Genomic DNA, 18480 nt, shown 5'->3' on the forward strand with positions numbered 1-18480 from the left:
GGATATTGCGCATCAAGCATAATTGTTCCTTGCCTGCAAGGCACATGGAGGCAGAGGGGGACACGCGTAAGAGGTTTGAGGCCAGGGTATATCCTAAGAGAGTGCTGCACAAGCATCTCAGAAAGTACAGTCTGTGGTAGACAGACTTTGCTGGTTAATAATCAGAACGAGGTACAAGAGAGATGGGAAGAAGGGACAATGAGGCTGATTACAAATTTTTCCACTGATTCGACTCACTTTTTTCAGATTTTGAAAAAGAATTGGAGAATTTTACAGACTGATAGTGTTATCGGTCCAATACTTTAATCAGCCCTGCAGGTCACTTATAGGAGGAGTACCTCTCTCAAGGTCCTGTTGGTGCATAATCACTACATTGATACCCCAACTAAGAAACCCAAAAGTATGGGATGTTTTCCCTTTACACATTGCAAGACCTGCAAACAGGGTCACAAGGTAAAAGAGTATGAGGTCCCATGGAAGAGAGGGACAAAGATCATTATGAAATTTTTAAATTGTAATTCAGATCATGTGATCTGTCTGTCCATGTGACAAGAAATATGTGGGTAGTACAGTGCATCCGGCCAAAACGAGGGTGCTGGAGCTCATGCATGCTATAACCAACCAAGATATGACATATCCAGTGGCCAGACACTTTAAAGTGAATTGTAACAGCGATAGGAACCTTCTGTGATTCTTTTGTTTAGATCAGGTCATGAGAGATGAAAGAGGAGGTGACAGAATAACCAAGTTGAGACGTTTAGAGTCATGCTATATCATTGAGATTAGTACCAAGATGCCAGCAGGGCTTAATATGCATGAGAAACAATGGACACATATAGGATGAACTTAGATTAATATGATTGGTTACACACATCGGGGCCAATCAACATTGCCCATCCAGGGCAAGATAGATCTTGATTTGATTAGGTATTATTGCAATGATAATCGGGGCAAGTTTTAGGCTGGTTTAATTGTAAAATGCTTAATATCATGATAACATAACATTTGTAAGTGATGGACCATTTTTTCACTCCTTTGGAATGCTGATGTCTTTGGATCAATGAAATGTGGCAAACAGGAACTTTGTATAATGTGCATTCCAGAGCGATCAAGTATTGTGAGACAACGATGTGCTTAATGTAGCTATTGTGTAATTCAAGCCTGGTCCATATGTACGGCCCGAAATGAAATGATTAAATGTGAATTATAATCCCATTGCTTGCCATTTAGTTGTGGCTTGAATATATATGTACAGTACTTTTAAAGTTGCACTGTGAAAGTTATGGCCAAGTGGACATCCATAAATGGCCACCCACAAAAGTGCATTGAAGTTACTAGATGTTTGTCTGTTCTATATGTTTGTTTTCAGACCGCTGCTGTCCAATCAGTGAATGTGGAGTATTTAGCTGGCATCGGCGACATTGACAAAGGCTGAATGCCGAAACACATCTGTCTTCTTTGTTTGTTGGTGGCTGAAATAAAGTATTAATGAAGGAATATCTTTGTGAGTGCACAACGTTGATGTTCTAAGAAAAATGATATATATTTCCATGGTATTCTGCAAAGTGCTGTTTTGTGGGGTAATTCCTGTTTATCGTTTTACCCCCTCAACCATATGGGACTGGATATTCTTTTCTGTTGGAACTGTTCTTTCACACTGCATTTTTTGCATGAGAAAACTTGTTTAAAGTCAATCACAATGTTGTCCTTATGTTCAAAGAACTCACTCGTCAATAATAAATCTTTCAAGGAATTACACTTTCTACATGTGACTTTCATTTTCTTTTCTCATTTATCTCACAATGAGATATCACATTTCAAAAGTACCCAATTATTTTCAAGAATTCTAGTCACCTGTTTCAATGAATTTTTATATGTAGTGATGAACCTTATCTCCTAATCGGGTGTCTTGTCCTGACTTTTCCTATTGTCAAACAACAGTGATTCTTTAGTATTTTCCTTTCCTCTCTGAACTGCTTTCCTAAATACCCAATCAGGACAAGCACTGGACAAAATAAGTAAAATAATAAAGCAATATTGAAATTTAAATATCACTTAAATAAAACAAATCAAATGAAAGAAATAATATATGAAAAGTACATTTTACAAATATTACTATTAAAAAAATTTACCAATAAATTACTAAATAGTTCAAGTAAAACAAGTGATGCACATAATAAACAAATAAAATGTATATAATTATCAAACAATTAATGAATATTATTTAAATACAAAATATATAATTTCAATAATGTCCCGCCCAATTCCCATACAAAACCAGCAAGCCCCTACAAAATATAAATTACAAATGAAAGCATAAAAATTAAAATATACAAAATATTACAAATTACCTTAAATAAATGAAAAAAAACAATTAAAGAGTTTACATAATTATTGATTAATTACATATTTATATTACAATAAAGAACTAACATTAAAATTGAATGAATTATAATTTAATTAACTTCCCACCCTATTCCCTTACAAATCCAACAACCCACTAATATACTATAAATTACTAATCTAATTACAACAAATTAAAAATCGCAAACTATTTAACAAAAAATAATAACAAATATACTAACAATACTAACACCTAAAATAACATACTAATATACATTAAATTAATGAAAAAACAATATATATTGAAAGTAATTCATGTAAATTGTATTAAATACAATGATGTTCTTAAAAAAAGTTTATATCCCAAAACAATTATATTCTTACCTTAGATATTCTGTGTGATGATATTTTGTATTGACAATATTTTTGTCACACAATATTTTTGATTCCATATTTGTGTCATTTACCACATATATCGAGGATGAATGCTCTCCTAGCATCAGGTATATCCAACAGTCCTACTTCCTTTGTGGTGGCATCATTTCTTACCAGTAATTCTCTATAAGGTGGTGGTATATCATTGTATTTACCTGCTTCTTTCTTCTTTGTTTCAGGACATGACTTCTGAAGAGCAAGGCATGATAACAAGTATTTTTGTGAGGCAGAATTTCAAAACATTGTTTTATTTCCACTGCTCCACACTCTCCAGTCCCGACCCAGCCTACACCTCCCACAGCGTCCGACAGTGTTGGTGGACTCCTTTGCTAGTGTAGGTTTCAGCACAGTAATAAAAATAAGGATAATCTCATTCCCTCGCTGTCCATACTTGTGTCCTCTCAACCTCTATCCTCATGAAAGCTGTCTCTTTGTAGGGCTCGTGAGTAGGGCTCTCAATCCCAGAAGATAAAGAGCAAAAACACTTGAACTGAATGCAAACACCCAATATCTGTCACAGGTTGAACACCAACCTGGTTTCATTTAATCCTGTGGAAACAACATGGATTTCAAGGTGATGATTTTCTCACAAATTCAAACTCACAAATTCCTGTGAACTGCATAAGAGATCTGACAGCCTGACTGGGGAAAGGGGAGTGAGCATTAGAAGAGACAAAGACAGGCTTCAAGATACTATAGAATCAACCTCAGACTATTGAGAGGTGTGCTCTTTTCTTTCCTGGACTTTTAATGTGGTAGCCTCAGAGCTTTAAGTGGGATGAAAAAAGTGGAGGGTCCCTGAAAGGGGCAGGCCCTACACAATTGAGGGCATGGCTTGAACGTATATACTAAAATTACCATAGTGTCACCCTACTCTCACATTTGTCTAAAATCGTAACTGGAACTGGCATACGTGACCACTGCTCGGATCACTTTGCAGAGAAGCCAAGGATTGGATGACCATGTATTCTCAACCCCTTTATGCCCCACTGACAGGCACTGTGAAAAAACTCTCACTGCCTTCAGCCACAACTCAATTGTTACCCGTTATGAACACCCGGAAGAGACTCAATCCAAATTCTGCTCTAGACAAGAGTAATACGTTACCTGAAAAAAAAATAACAAAACGTAACACAACATTCTGGAAAAAGTTACACTCCTAAGTAATGGAAGATGACGTATAGCATGTGAAATATAAGCAGGCACAATATCAATTACCTTAACATTTTGTACACCCACTGTTCAGTAATCAATCACTGTTTTTTCCATTAAAAGTAAAGGGCATGAATACTTGGGGGGTTATAACAACTTTGGAGGAGGTGTTAATCCGTCCCAAAAGTGACGGTAAAGTGACGGATATACCACCAGCCGTATTACGAGTTCCATAATGGACTCGTAATACGGCTGGTGGTATATCCGTCACTTTACCGTCACTTTTGGGACGGATTAACACCTCCTCCAAAGTTGTAATAATCCCCTTGGTCTGAAAGGGACCCGTTTCAATGCCCGTTTTAAATTACAACCAGATCTGCATCCAGGAGGGTCCTGGCCCACTTAAAGCCCTTGGTAGCCTTAAATAATTGTCTGTGATTTGATGCAACCGTTCCTAGAAGTGACTATTCAATAGCAATTAATGTATTGCGTGATTCTGTATTCCATTTCAGTCTACTACTACTATTTTTCAATACACCCATATTCTCATCTGATGCTCCCCTGTTCCCCAACAGCTTTCTATTCACTCTTTTTTCTTTGTATTCTTAGAGAAAGTCAGACTATAGAGAGGAAACAAGGCATTACATTAGTTTTCAATTACTTATTTACACGAAATATTTACACACTCTCATTAAAGAAAATTATGGACCTAAATATGTGCAAGGAAAAACTCTGAAGTCACTGATCCTCTCTCCTAAAGAAAACGTGACAGCAAAATGAACTCTGTGTCATACCTGTAACTCCATGTACTGCCATTTGTTAAATTTTGTTTTGACCAATGACTTTGTGTTTCACCACTGCGCATATTAGTTGCTCAATGTTCACCAGTAGCACATGGTATGTTTTGTTCAGTTTAGCCGCCTATGGGCTTTGACATTGCATTAGTCATTACATTCTGTATTCTGCCTATTGGCTTTGACATGCTGTATCCAGTCTAGCCACCTATTGGCTTTGACATTGCATGCCTATTGACTTTGACATGATGTATTCAATTTAGCTGCCTATTGACTTTGACATGCTATTAGATATTCTGCCTATGGGCTTTGACATGATATTATATATTGCATTTTGTATTACTGCCTATTGGCTTTGACATGATATTATACATTGCATTTTATATTCAGCTCAGCTGCCTATGGGCTTTGACATGATATTATACATTGCATTTTGTATTCAGCTCAGCTGCCTATTGGCTTTGACATGACACTAGACATTGCATTTGATATTTAGGTTAGCTGCCTATTGCCTTATATTTAGGTTAGCTGCCTATTGCCTTTAACGTGGAGTTAGACATTGCAGTTGAGAATCCAAGCTGTATTTTTCCAAGCTGTGTTTTTGCACAAGAGAACCAAGATGTTTTTCTCACAGTAGACTAGACCTGATAAGAGAGGGTACATGGTGTTGTTCTCTCTGCTTGAGCTTGGGAACAGGAGTAGTCTTGGAGACCTGGCCAGTCTCCAAAAGGCTTGCTCAGTTTCCCAGGTCTGAGAGGAGGGGGCACACCTTTGTAACAAATGTAACAGGCTGCAGAGAGTCAGATTCGAATCTGCCGGACCTCGTGCTGGAGCTTGGCGCCAGCTGCCAGCAATCCCGTGTGGGTAGATGAATCTCTTTCTCGCGGCTGACAAGGGGTCATCAGCTTGCAGACCTTAGAAAGATGAAGCTGTAAATAGTTTCCCACACGGTGAAGTATTTGTTTTGCTTTGCATTCAATATCTTATAAATATAACCTGCTGTGTATATTGCAAACTGATATATTTTGTTTGATTAACGCGGGCTTGAAAGCTACTAATTCGTCATACATAAAAATTGTGGTTGGGGAAGAATTAACAACAATAAAAGTCTTCTTTGACCTCAGAAGTGCATTTCTGGTGTGTTATGTTAGTGCTTAGAAACTAGATAAGAGGAAAGCACTACAATTGGTACCAGAAGTGGGGTTCGATCATTAAGAGGTGATTAAGGGGTTTGACGAATTGGTAGATTTCTAAGAGCACACTTTAAAAGTGTAATTGTTTTTGTTGTTTGGAGAATTACAGAAATTTTTTTTTTTGGAGAATCACAGTAGCACGGCAGACCATGTCTGAGAATGCATGTGTTGGTAAACTGCCCGATGGTGCTAAGAAAAACTGTGAATTGTTTTCTGTTTGGAGAATTACAGAAGCACAGCAGACCATTTTTGAAAATGCATGTGTAGCTAAAATGCCTGATAGTGTTTTGAGAAATAATTTCTGTTGTACATATGTAGAAAAAGTGTCTTTTGGAAGTAATGATGACAGAAAGGTCTGGATACCTTTATCTGCTTACAGAGAAATGCAGGAGAAATGTAGGAAGTTGGAACATGAAAATAGGAATTTACGTGAGCAAATTAGCCAGGATACAATAATTCAAAATAATGCTGAAAGTTATAAAAATGTTGGTTCTTTCTTTTCCCATTCCAGTAATGAGGGGTTTAAGACAGCTCCGAGCTACACTGAGTTTTCGTGTGAGCCAGGGTTTTTGGCAGACAAAATGCATTCCTTAACTGATAACACGGACGAGAGAGACCAGAATGTGATTTACGAGTTACCGTTGCAAAATGCACAAGTAAAACGAAGGATTTTAGAGCAAGACACCCCGAGTTTCATTAGCTTGTTTGATTTTTGGAAAAAGAATATCCCTCATTTGAGTGAAATCATAACACTTTTGTATATGGTCACTGTGAAAAATTATATGCAGCTGCGCGCTTGTGATTTGGCAAATGAAATAATGCAGACTTTAGGTTTTTGCGCAGTGCAAGAAGGAAATACTTATGTACATTTAAATCATGAACAAGGAAAGAAAATAGTGCCCCTAGCTAGGATCATACACTGGATCTGGTACTTGCAAGACAGGGCTAGAGTACCACAGGTAAAAGAATTACCGGTGAAATTGTGTGCACCATTTGAATTCGTGTCCACTGAAGATAAAAAGCATGTTTGTTTTACTAATGATTCATTGACTGAAATGTTGCTTTCGGGCACAGTAGAAGGAACAGCGTTGTATAATGTGTGTCAGATTTCAAAGCAAGAGCTATGTGAGATGTGTCATTTTTACGCTGATTTTTGGTTCATTGCTAATGTTTTAGCACCTAACTGGTTCAATTACCTTGCAGATGTTAATGAGAAAAATTCAGAGAGAGAAGTGTTCACCCAGAATTCTGCCTTAGTGGGGATGGCTAAGTGGGTGCCCCAGAAATGTGAACAGCTGAGAGAAAAAGCCACTTACAGGTGGGCAGAGATGAGAGAGATGCACATTCCCCTAGTTTTGATAAAAACTGTGCAGCACGCACAAAAGCAATCTGTCATGCAAGCAGTCACAGAGCAGTTGGGGAGAGGAAAGTTACCAGAACAGAAATGGCAAATTGATCAGGTTTTAGGGAGAGTGATTGTTGCAAATTACCAAGGAAAAATCGAAATTATGCTGATACCTAGAAAAGAATCTGATTCATTCATACAAATTGGAGACAGAATGGCCCAACTTGACAAAAATGCAGTGAATGGAGGTTTGGTAAAGAATGAGTCTGCCCCAGCCCTTCTGACAGTGCAAGAAAAAGGAAGCTGTGGTGCAGCAGATAAAAACCTCAGTGCTGATGTGTGGGCTGAAGCCCTAAGTGATCCTCCAGAACCTGCAGAAAATATAACAAAGGGCCTCAAAAACGTCCTGCTGATTATAAAACAGGGAAAGAAAGAGGAAGGGTGCAGTTTAAATGAAAAATGTTGTTTGCAAAAAAAGTCATACTTGTTTCTTTTGCAGATCCTACCACGTTTCGCCACTGTCCCTGAGTGTGCTGTGTGGTCCCCCTTCCGGTGTGTGCGTGTGGGGTCGGGGAAGGGACCGAACCCCCAACCTGAACCTGGCTGAGTAAAGTACCAGCACCATGGATCCATTTTGCGCAAACTGCGCCTTCAGTTCAAGTTCAACTTGTTTGAATGCATTCTTCCACTGGAACTAAGCTGTGTTTTTTTTTTTTTCCCCTTCTCGTATGGAACTCTGACTTTTGCTTACCTTCCAGTATACCTTTCAGATGGACTGTGCACCTTTACATGAGTAGTACTCATGCTACATCAAATTGCTAACACTGTTGAATTAGAGACTCACTCAGAGTATAAAAATTGCCCAGTCTTTTCTATGTAGATGTATCTGATGTGAAAGGTTATGAAATCAATGTGTTAATTCACTTCTATTGCTTTACAGGGATTGCTTTGATCATTCAAATCTGACTTGCTGATAATGTTTTTTCTTTTTATGCTGATGTTTTTTGTTTTTTGTTTTTGTTTGAAACAAGAGATATGTGAAACAAAAATTCATTGGTCAAAGGGCGGAATGTACTGCCATTTGTTAAATTTTGTTTTGACCAATGACTGTGGGCCTGATTCTAACTTTGGAGGACGGTGTTAAACCGTCCCAAAAGTGGCGGATATACCACCTACCGTATTACGAGTCCATTATATCCTATGGAACTCGTAATACGGTAGGTGGTATATCCGCCACTTTTGGGACGGTTTAACACCGTCCTCCAAAGTTAGAATCAGGCCCTTTGTGTTTCACCACTGCGCATATTAGTTGCTCAATGTTCACCAGTAGCACATGGTATGTTTTGTTCAGTTTAGCCGCCTATGGGCTTTGACATTGCATTAGTCATTACATTCTGTATTCTGCCTATTGGCTTTGACATGCTGTATCCAGTCTAGCCGCCTATTGGCTTTGACATTGCATGCCTATTGACTTTGACATGATGTATTCAATTTAGCTGCCTTTTGACTTTGACATGCTATTAGATATTCTGCCTATGGGCTTTGACATGATATTATATATTGCATTTTGTATTACTGCCTATTGGCTTTGACATGATATTATACATTGCATTTTATATTCAGCTCAGCTGCCTATGGGCTTTGACATGATATTATACATTGCATTTTGTATTCAGCTCAGCTGCCTATTGGCTTTGACATGACACTAGACATTGCATTTGATATTTAGGTTAGCTGCCTATTGCCTTATATTTAGGTTAGCTGCCTATTGCCTTTAACGTGGAGTTAGACATTGCAGTTGAGAATCCAAGCTGTATTTTTCCAAGCTGTGTTTTTGCACAAGAGAACCAAGATGTTTTTCTCACAGTAGACTAGACCTGATAAGAGAGGGTACATGGTGTTGTTCTCTCTGCTTGAGCTTGGGAACAGGAGTAGTCTTGGAGACCTGGCCAGTCTCCAAAAGGCTTGCTCAGTTTCCCAGGTCTGAGAGGAGGGGGCACACCTTTGTAACAAATGTAACAGGCTGCAGAGAGTCAGATTCGAATCTGCCGGACCTCGTGCTGGAGCTTGGCGCCAGCTGCCAGCAATCCCGTGTGGGTAGATGAATCTCTTTCTCGCGGCTGACAAGGGGTCATCAGCTTGCAGACCTTAGAAAGATGAAGCTGTAAATATTTTCCCACACGGTGAAGTATTTGTTTTGCTTTGCATTCAATATCTTATAAATATAACCTGCTGTGTATATTGCAAACTGATATATTTTGTTTGATTAACGCGGGCTTGAAAGCTACTAATTCGTCATACATAAAAATTGTGGTTGGGGAAGAATTAACAACAATAAAAGTCTTCTTTGACCTCAGAAGTGCATTTCTGGTGTGTTATGTTAGTGCTTAGAAACTAGATAAGAGGAAAGCACTACACTCCACCAGGAAATAATTTATAAACAATGTTCTAATCTCTGTCTATGTGGAAGAAATCCTTCCTGAACAGAAGGCTGATTTAATGCAAGTACAAATGACCTTTGCTTTTGAAGTTCAGTCAGTGTCTGCAAAAATAAATGTTCCTTTGGAAACATGCTTTTATATTTGTTCAATTAATGTTTCCGGTGAAAAGTCTTATTACGGGTTAACTCTGCAAGCCTATCCTGTGACACACAATTCTTCATTTTTCCTTTTCACAAATTCCTAATTAATCTTCTACTGCCTTCCAGAAAGTCACAGAAACTCTTCAGTCAAGTTAAACAAACAAACGTTTACCTCTGAAGTGCGCTTATCAACAAATCACATCAGAATTAAATTAAGTTATTTCTTGTTTTTCATTATATAGATCGAAAGCTCCAAGCTGCAAACCGAAAGCTTGTTTGGATAGAAAAAATGTAAGTAATTACTTAAGCAAACGACAAATTAAACGGAATTGAAGTCAAAGGGCTCACACAGACTAATACTCTGGAAACCAGTCATGACTAGATGCAGGTAACATCACAGGGCTTGAGAAGCTAAACAAGGAAAAAGACTCATGCCTCTTGCACAACGAGTGTGAGTCTGTCTAACGTTTTGTCAGCGTGCTCACTGCCAGGGCCGGCTTTAGGACAGGGCCACCCGTGCGACTGCACTGGGCGCTGACCTGGTAGTGGCACTGAACTCAGGGGGGCGCTGTGTTTAGCAATAACTTAGCATTGAAAAGCACCTGCTGCAGAGTTCCGTGTGCTTAGGCAGCAATGCAAATTTCAGGATAACTCTTGTGATTAATGTTTCTGCTACAGGGAGTGTTCAAGTTTTGTCTAGTGGTAGTTTTGACTCACCAAAAAGTACTAGGGAGGGATAACATGCCTACTGCTAAGACCATATCTGTATTCTAAGTGGATACCTGAGTGGATTAGTAAAGCCCGCCTGTTAGAAATGGGGTTTTTGGTTGGCAGTCAGGTTACCCTCTGTCCAAGCAAAAACCCTCACTCTAGTCAGGGTAAGTCACACACTATCCAAGATTATCCTGTGCCCACCCTCTGGTAGCTTGGCACGAGCAGTCAGGCTTAACTTAGAAGGCAATGTGTAAAGTATTTGTGCAATAAGTCATACAATACCACCATATAACACCACAAAAATACACCACACAGTGTTTAGAAAAATATATAATATTTATCAGGATAATTGTAGGTCAAAAAGAATAAAGATGCAATGGAAAATTGTAGAACTATCACAGGAAAGTGATATAAAGTGTCTTAAGTCTTTAGAATGCAATACAGTGTCTTTCAAGCACAAAGTACCTGGTTTCTGGTGGAAAATCTCCTCAGAGGGCCACAGGAAAAGGGATGCGTGGAAAAAGGGTGTGTGCGTCGATTTCTCCTCAGCACACAAAGACTTGCGTCGTTCTTTTCCACGCGGGGAAGTCGGGCGTCGTTTTCCGGCGCGCAGACAGTCTCTTTTCGTGGATCGCGGGGATTACCAGATGTCCCGGGTCTGTGCGTGGATTCTCCTACTTGTTTTCCGGCTGCGCGTCGTTCTGCGGGACTGCGCGTCGAAGTTTCGATCTCACGGCAGGCGTCGCGTCGATTTCTCCTTGGAAGTCGGGCGGCGTTGTCCTTGCGAGGCCGTGCGTCGAAATTTTGGTCTCACGGCAGGCGTCGCGTCGATTTCTCCTCGGAAGTCGGGCGGCGTTGTCCTTGCGAGGCCGTGCGTCAAAGTTTCGCGTTCACGGTAGGCGTCGCGTCGATTTCTCCTGGAAAGTCGGGCGGCGTTGTCCTTGCGAGGTTGTGCGTCGAAGTCTTGATCGTCCCGAGAGCGTCGCGTTGATCAGCGTCGGTGTGCGGCGTTTTTCTCGCCGCGAAACAAGCTGTGCGTCGAAATTTTCGGCGCACGGAGCGTCCAAGTGAAAGGAAGAAGTCTTTTTGGTCCTGAGACTTCAAGGAACAGGAGGCAAGCTCTATCCAAGCCCTTGGAGAGCACTTTCACAGCCAGACAAGAGTTCAGCAAGGCAGCAGGGCAACAGCAAGGCAGCAGTCCTTTGTAGAAAGCAGACAGGTGAGTCCTTTGAGCAGCCAGGCAGTTCTTCTTGGCAGGATGTAGTTTCTGGTTCCGGTTTCTTCTCCAGCAAGTGTCTGATGAGGTAGGGCAGAGGCCCTGTTTTATACCCAAATGTGCCTTTGAAGTGGGGGAGACTTCAAAGAGTGGCTAAGAAGTGCACCAGGTTCCCTTTCAGTTCAATCCTGTCTGCCAGGGTCCCAGTAGGGGGTGTGGCAGTCCTTTGTGTGAGGGTAGGCCCTCCACCCTCCCAGCCCAGGAAGACCCATTCAAAATGCAGATGTATGCAAGTGAGGCTGAGTACCCTGTGTTTGGGGTGTGTCTGAGTGAATGCACAAGGAGCTGTCAACTAAACCTAGCCAGACGTGGATTGTAAGGCACAGAAGGATTTAAGTGCAAAGAAATGCTCACTTTCTAAAAGTGGCATTTCTAGAATAGTAATATTAAATCCGACTTCACCAGTCAGTAGGATTTTGTATTACCATTCTGGCCATACTAAATATGACCTCCCTGCTCCTTTCAGATCAGCAGCTGCCACTTCAACAGTGTATGAGGGCAGCCCCAATGTTAGCCTATGAAGGGAGCAGGTCTCACAGCAGTGCAAAAACGAATTGAGGGTTTTTTACACTACCAGGACATATAACTACACAGGTACATGTCCTGCCTTTTACCTACACCGCACCCTGCTCTAGGGGATACCCAGGGCACACATTAAGGGTGACTTATATGTAGAAAAAGGGGAGCTCTATGCTTGGCAGGTACTTTTAGATGCCAAGTCGAGGTGGCAGTGAAACTGCCCACACAGGCCTAGCAATGGTAGGCCTGAGACAAGGAAAAGGGGCTACTTAAGTGGGTGGCACAATCCGTGCTGCAGGTCCACTAGTAGCATTTAATCTATAGGCCCTAGGCACCTGGAGTGCACATTACTGGGGACTTATAAGTAGATTAAATAGTTCAATCAGGTATGATCCAAAGTTACCATGTTTACAGAGAGAGAGCATATGCACTTTAGCACTGGTTAGCAGTGGTAAAGTGCGCAGAGTCTAAAAACCAGCAAAAACAGTATCCACAAAGTGGAGGGAGGCAGGCAAAAAGTTAGGGGTGACTACCCTAAGGCTGTCAGGTCTAACACCGCCTTTACCTGTGCTTTAAAACAAATTAAGGGGGTCATTCTAACCCTGGCGGTCCAAGACCGCCAGGGCTAAAATGACGGGGGCACCGCCAACAGGCTGGCGGTGCCCAGCTGGGCATTCTGACCGCGGCGGTTCGGCCGCGGTCAGAAGTGGAAAACCGGCGGTCTCCCGCCGGTTTTCCGCTGCCCAAATGAATCCTCCATGGCGGCGCAGCAAGCTGCGCCGCCATGGAGGATTCTGACACCCCATACCGCCATCCTGTTCCTGGCGGTTCTCCCGCCAGGAAAAGGATGGCGGTATGGGGTGTCGCGGGGCCCCTGTTGGCCCCTGCAGTGCCCATGCCAATGGCATGGGCACTGCAGGGGCCCCCGTAAGAGGGCCCCAAAAGAATTTCAGTGTCTGCTTTGCAGACACTGAAATTCGCGATGGGTGCAACTGCACCCGTCGCACCTTCCCACTCCGCCGGCTCAATTCTGAGCCGGCGTCCTCGTGGGAAGGTAGTTTTACACTGGGCTGGTGTACTGCCATTTGATAAAGTTTTGTTTTGACCAATGACTTTGTGTTTCACCACTGCGCATATTAGTTGCTCAATGTTCACCAGTAGCACATGGTATGTTTTGTTCAGTTTAGCCGCCTATGGGCTTTGACATGGCATTAGCCATTACTTTCTGTATTCAGTTTAGCCGCCTATGGGCTTTGACATTGCATTAGTCATTACATTCTGTATTCTGCCTATTGGCTTTGACATGGCATTAGCCATTACTTTCTGTATTCAGTTTAGCCGCCTATGGGCTTTGACATTGCATTAGCCATTACATTCTGTATTCTGCCTATTGGCTTTGACATGCTGTATCCAGTCTAGCCGCCTATTGGCTTTGACATTGCATTCCTATTGGCTTTGACATGATGTATTCAATTTAGCTGCCTATTGACTTTGACATGCTATTAGATATTCTGCCTATTGGCTTTGACATGATATTATATATTGCATTTTGTATTCAGCTCAGCTGCCTATGGGCTTTGACATGATATAAGACATTGCATTTTGTATTCAGCTTAGATGCTTGTTGGCTTTAACATGACATTGCATTTGATATTTAGGTTAGCTGCCTATTGCCTTTAACGTGGAGTTAGACATTGCAGTTGAGAATGCAAGCTGTATTTTTCCAAGCTGTGTTTTTGCACCAGAGAACCAAGATGTTTTTCTCACAGTAGACTAGACATGATAAGAGAGAGTACATGGGTGTTGTTTTTTCTTCGCTTGAGCTTGGGAACAGGAGTAGTCTTGGAGACCTGGCCAGTCTCCAAAAGGCTTGCTCAGTTTCCCAGGTCTGAGAGGAGGGGGCACACCTTTGTAACGAATGTAACAGGCTGCAGAGAGTCAGATTCGAATCTGCCGGACCTCGTGCTGGAGCTTGGCGCCAGCTGCCAGCAATCCCGTGTGGGTAGATGAATCTCTCTTTCTCGCGGCTGACAGGGGTCATCAGCTTGCAGACCTTAGAAAGATGAAGCTGTAGATAGTTCCCACACGGTGAAGTATTTGTTTTGCTTTGCATTCAATATCTTATAAATATAACCTGCTGTGTATATTGCAAACTGATATATTTTGTTTGATTAACGCGGACTTGAAAGCTACTAATTCGTCATTCATAAATATTGTGGTTGGGGAAGAATTAACAACAATAAAAGTCTTCTTTGACCTCAGAAGTGCATTTCTGTTGTGTTATGTTAGTGCTTAGAAACTAGATAAGAGGAAAGCACTACAATTGGTACCAGGAGTCGTGGGGTCGGTCATTAAGAGGTGATTAAGAGGGTGTTGACGAGTTGGTAGATTTCTAAGTGCACACTTTAAAAGTGTAATTGTTTTTGTTGTTTGGAGAATTACAGAAATTGTTTTTTTGGAGAATCACAGTAGCACGGCAGACCATGTCTGGGAATGCATGTATTGGTAAACTGCCTGATGGTGCTAAGAAAAACTGTGAATTGTTTTCTGTTTGGGGAATTACAGACGAAAATGCATGTGTAGCTAAAATGCCTGATAATGCTTTGAGAAATAATTCCTGTTGTACATATGTAGAAAACGTGTCTTTTGGAAGTAATGATGACAGAAAGGTCTGGATACCTTTATCTGCTTACAGAGAAATGCAGGAGAAATGTAGGAAGTTGGAACATGAAAATAGGAATTTACGTGAGCAAATTAGCCCGACTGAAAGTTATAAAAAGGCTGTTTTTGAACAATCTTTCTTTTCCCATTCCAGTAATGAGGGGGTTAAGACAGCTCCGAGCTGCACTGAGTTTCCGTGTGAGCCAGGGTTTTTGGCAGCCAAAGCGCATTCCTTAACTGATAACACGGACGAGAGAGACCAGAATGTGATTTACGAGTTACTGTTGCAAAATGCACAAGTAAAACGAAAGATTTTAGAGCAAGAGCAGACTTTCATTAGCTTGTTTGATTTTTGGAAAAAGAATAGCCCTCATTTGAGAGAAATCCTAACACTTTTGTATATGGTCACTGTGAAAAATTATATGCAGTTGCGCGCTTGTGATTTGGCAAATGAAATAATGCAGACTTCAGGTTTCTGCGCAGTGAAATTGAGTGCAAATACTTATGTACATGTAAATCATGAACAAGGGAAGAAAATAGTGCCCCTAGCTAGAATCATGCAATGGATCTGGTACTTGCAAGACAGGGCTAGAGTATCACAGGTAAAAGAGTTATCAATGAAGTTGTGTGCACCATTTGAATTCGTGTCTACTGAAGATAAAAAGCATGTTTGTTTTACTAATGATTCATTGACTGAAATGTTATTTTCTGGCACAGTAGAAGGAACAGCGTTGTATAATGTGTGTCAGATTTTAAAGCAAGAGCTACGTGAGATGTCACCTAACTGGTTCAATTACCTTGCAGATGTTAATGAGAAAAATTCAGAGAGAGAAGTGTTCACCCAGAATTCTGCCTTAGTGGGGATGGCTAAGTGGGTGCCCCAGAAATGTGAACAGCTGAGAGAAAAAGGCACTTACAGGTGGGCAGAGATGAGAGAGATGCACATTCCCCTAGATTTGATAAAAACTGTGCAGCACGCACAAAAGCAATCTGTCATGCAAGCAGTCACAGAGCAGTTGGGGAGAGGAAAGTTACCAGGACAGAAATGGCAAATTGATCAGGTTTTAGGGAGAGTGATTGCTGCAAATTACCAAGGAAAAATCGAAATTATGCTGATACCTAGAAAAGAATCTGATTCATTCATACAAATTGGAGACAGAATGGCCCAACTTGGCAAAAATGCAGTGAATGGAGGTTTGGTAAAGAATGAGTCTGCCCCAGCCCTTCTGACAGTGCAAGAAAAGGGAAGCTGTGGCGCAGCAGATAAAAACCTCAGTACTGATGTGTGGGCTGAAGCCCCAAGTGATCCTCCAGAACCTGCAGAAAATATAACAAAGGGCCTCAAAAACGTCCTGCTGATTATAAAACAGGGAAAGAAAGAGGAAGGGTGCAGTTTAAATGAAAAATGTTATTTGCAAGAAAAGTCATACTTGTTTCTTTTGCAGATCCTACCACGTTTCGCCACTGTCCCTGAGTGTGCTGTGTGGTCCCCCTTCCGGTGTGTGCGTGTGGGGTCGGGGAAGGGACCGAACCCCCAACCTGAACCTGGCTGAGTAAAGTGCCAGCACCATGGATCCATTTTGCGCAAACTGCGCCTTCAGTTCAAGTTCAACTTGTTTGATTGCATTCTTCCACTGGAACTAAGCTGTGTTTTTTTTTTTTTTTCCCTCTCGTATGGAACTCTGACTTTTGCTTATCTTCCAGAAAACCTTTCAGGTGGACCGTGCACCTTTACATGAGCAGAACTCATGCCACATCAAATTGCTAACACTGTTGAATTAGAGACTCACTCAGAGTATAAAAATTGCCCAGTCTTTTCTATGTAGATGTATCTGATGTGAAAGGTTATGAAATCAATGTGTTAATCCACTTCTATTGCTTTACAGGGATTGCTTTGATCTGATGTTTTTTTTTGTTTTTGTTTGAAACAAGAGATATGTGAAACAAAAATTCATTGGTCAAAGGGCGGAATGTACTGCCATTTGATAAAGTTTTGTTTTGACCAATGACTTTGTGTTTCACCACTGCGCATATTAGTTGCTCAATGTTCACCAGTAGCACATGGTATGTTTTGTTCAGTTTAGCCGCCTATGGGCTTTGACATGGCATTAGCCATTACTTTCTGTATTCAGTTTAGCCGCCTATGGGCTTTGACATTGCATTAGTCATTACATTCTGTATTCTGCCTATTGGCTTTGACATGGCATTAGCCATTACTTTCTGTATTCAGTTTAGCTGCCTATGGGCTTTGACATTGCATTAGCCATTACATTCTGTATTCTGCCTATTGGCTTTGCCATGCTGTATCCAGTCTAGCCGCCTATTGGCTTTGACATTGCATTCCTATTGGCTTTGACATGATGTATTCAATTTAGCTGCCTATTGACTTTGACATGCTATTAGATATTCTGCCTATTGGCTTTGACATGATATTATACATTGCATTTTATATTCAGCTCCGCTGCCTATTGGCTTTGACATGATATTATATATTGCATTTTGTATTCAGCTCAGCTGCCTATGGGCTTTGACATGATATAAGACATTGCATTTTGTATTCAGCTTAGATGCTTGTTGGCTTTAACATGACATTGCATTTGATATTTAGGTTAGCTGCCTATTGCCTTTAACGTGGAGTTAGACATTGCAGTTGAGAATGCAAGCTGTATTTTTCCAAGCTGTGTTTTTGCACCAGAGAACCAAGATGTTTTTCTCACAGTAGACTAGACATGATAAGAGAGAGTACATGGGTGTTGTTTTTTCTTCGCTTGAGCTTGGGAACAGGAGTAGTCTTGGAGACCTGGCCAGTCTCCAAAAGGCTTGCTCAGTTTCCCAGGTCTGAGAGGAGGGGGCACACCTTTGTAACGAATGTAACAGGCTGCAGAGAGTCAGATTCGAATCTGCCGGACCTCGTGCTGGAGCTTGGCGCCAGCTGCCAGCAATCCCGTGTGGGTAGATGAATCTCTCTTTCTCGCGGCTGACAGGGGTCATCAGCTTGCAGACCTTAGAAAGATGAAGCTGTAGATAGTTCCCACACGGTGAAGTATTTGTTTTGCTTTGCATTCAATATCTTATAAATATAACCTGCTGTGTATATTGCAAACTGATATATTTTGTTTGATTAACGCGGACTTGAAAGCTACTAATTCGTCATTCATAAATATTGTGGTTGGGGAAGAATTAACAACAATAAAAGTCTTCTTTGACCTCAGAAGTGCATTTCTGTTGTGTTATGTTAGTGCTTAGAAACTAGATAAGAGGAAAGCACTACAATTGGTACCAGGAGTCGTGGGGTCGGTCATTAAGAGGTGATTAAGAGGGTGTTGACGAGTTGGTAGATTTCTAAGTGCACACTTTAAAAGTGTAATTGTTTTTGTTGTTTGGAGAATTACAGAAATTGTTTTTTTGGAGAATCACAGTAGCACGGCAGACCATGTCTGGGAATGCATGTATTGGTAAACTGCCTG

The sequence above is a fragment of the Pleurodeles waltl genome, chromosome 2_2, assembly GCF_031143425.1.
Source record: "Pleurodeles waltl isolate 20211129_DDA chromosome 2_2, aPleWal1.hap1.20221129, whole genome shotgun sequence".
Lineage (NCBI taxonomy): Eukaryota > Metazoa > Chordata > Amphibia > Caudata > Salamandridae > Pleurodeles > Pleurodeles waltl.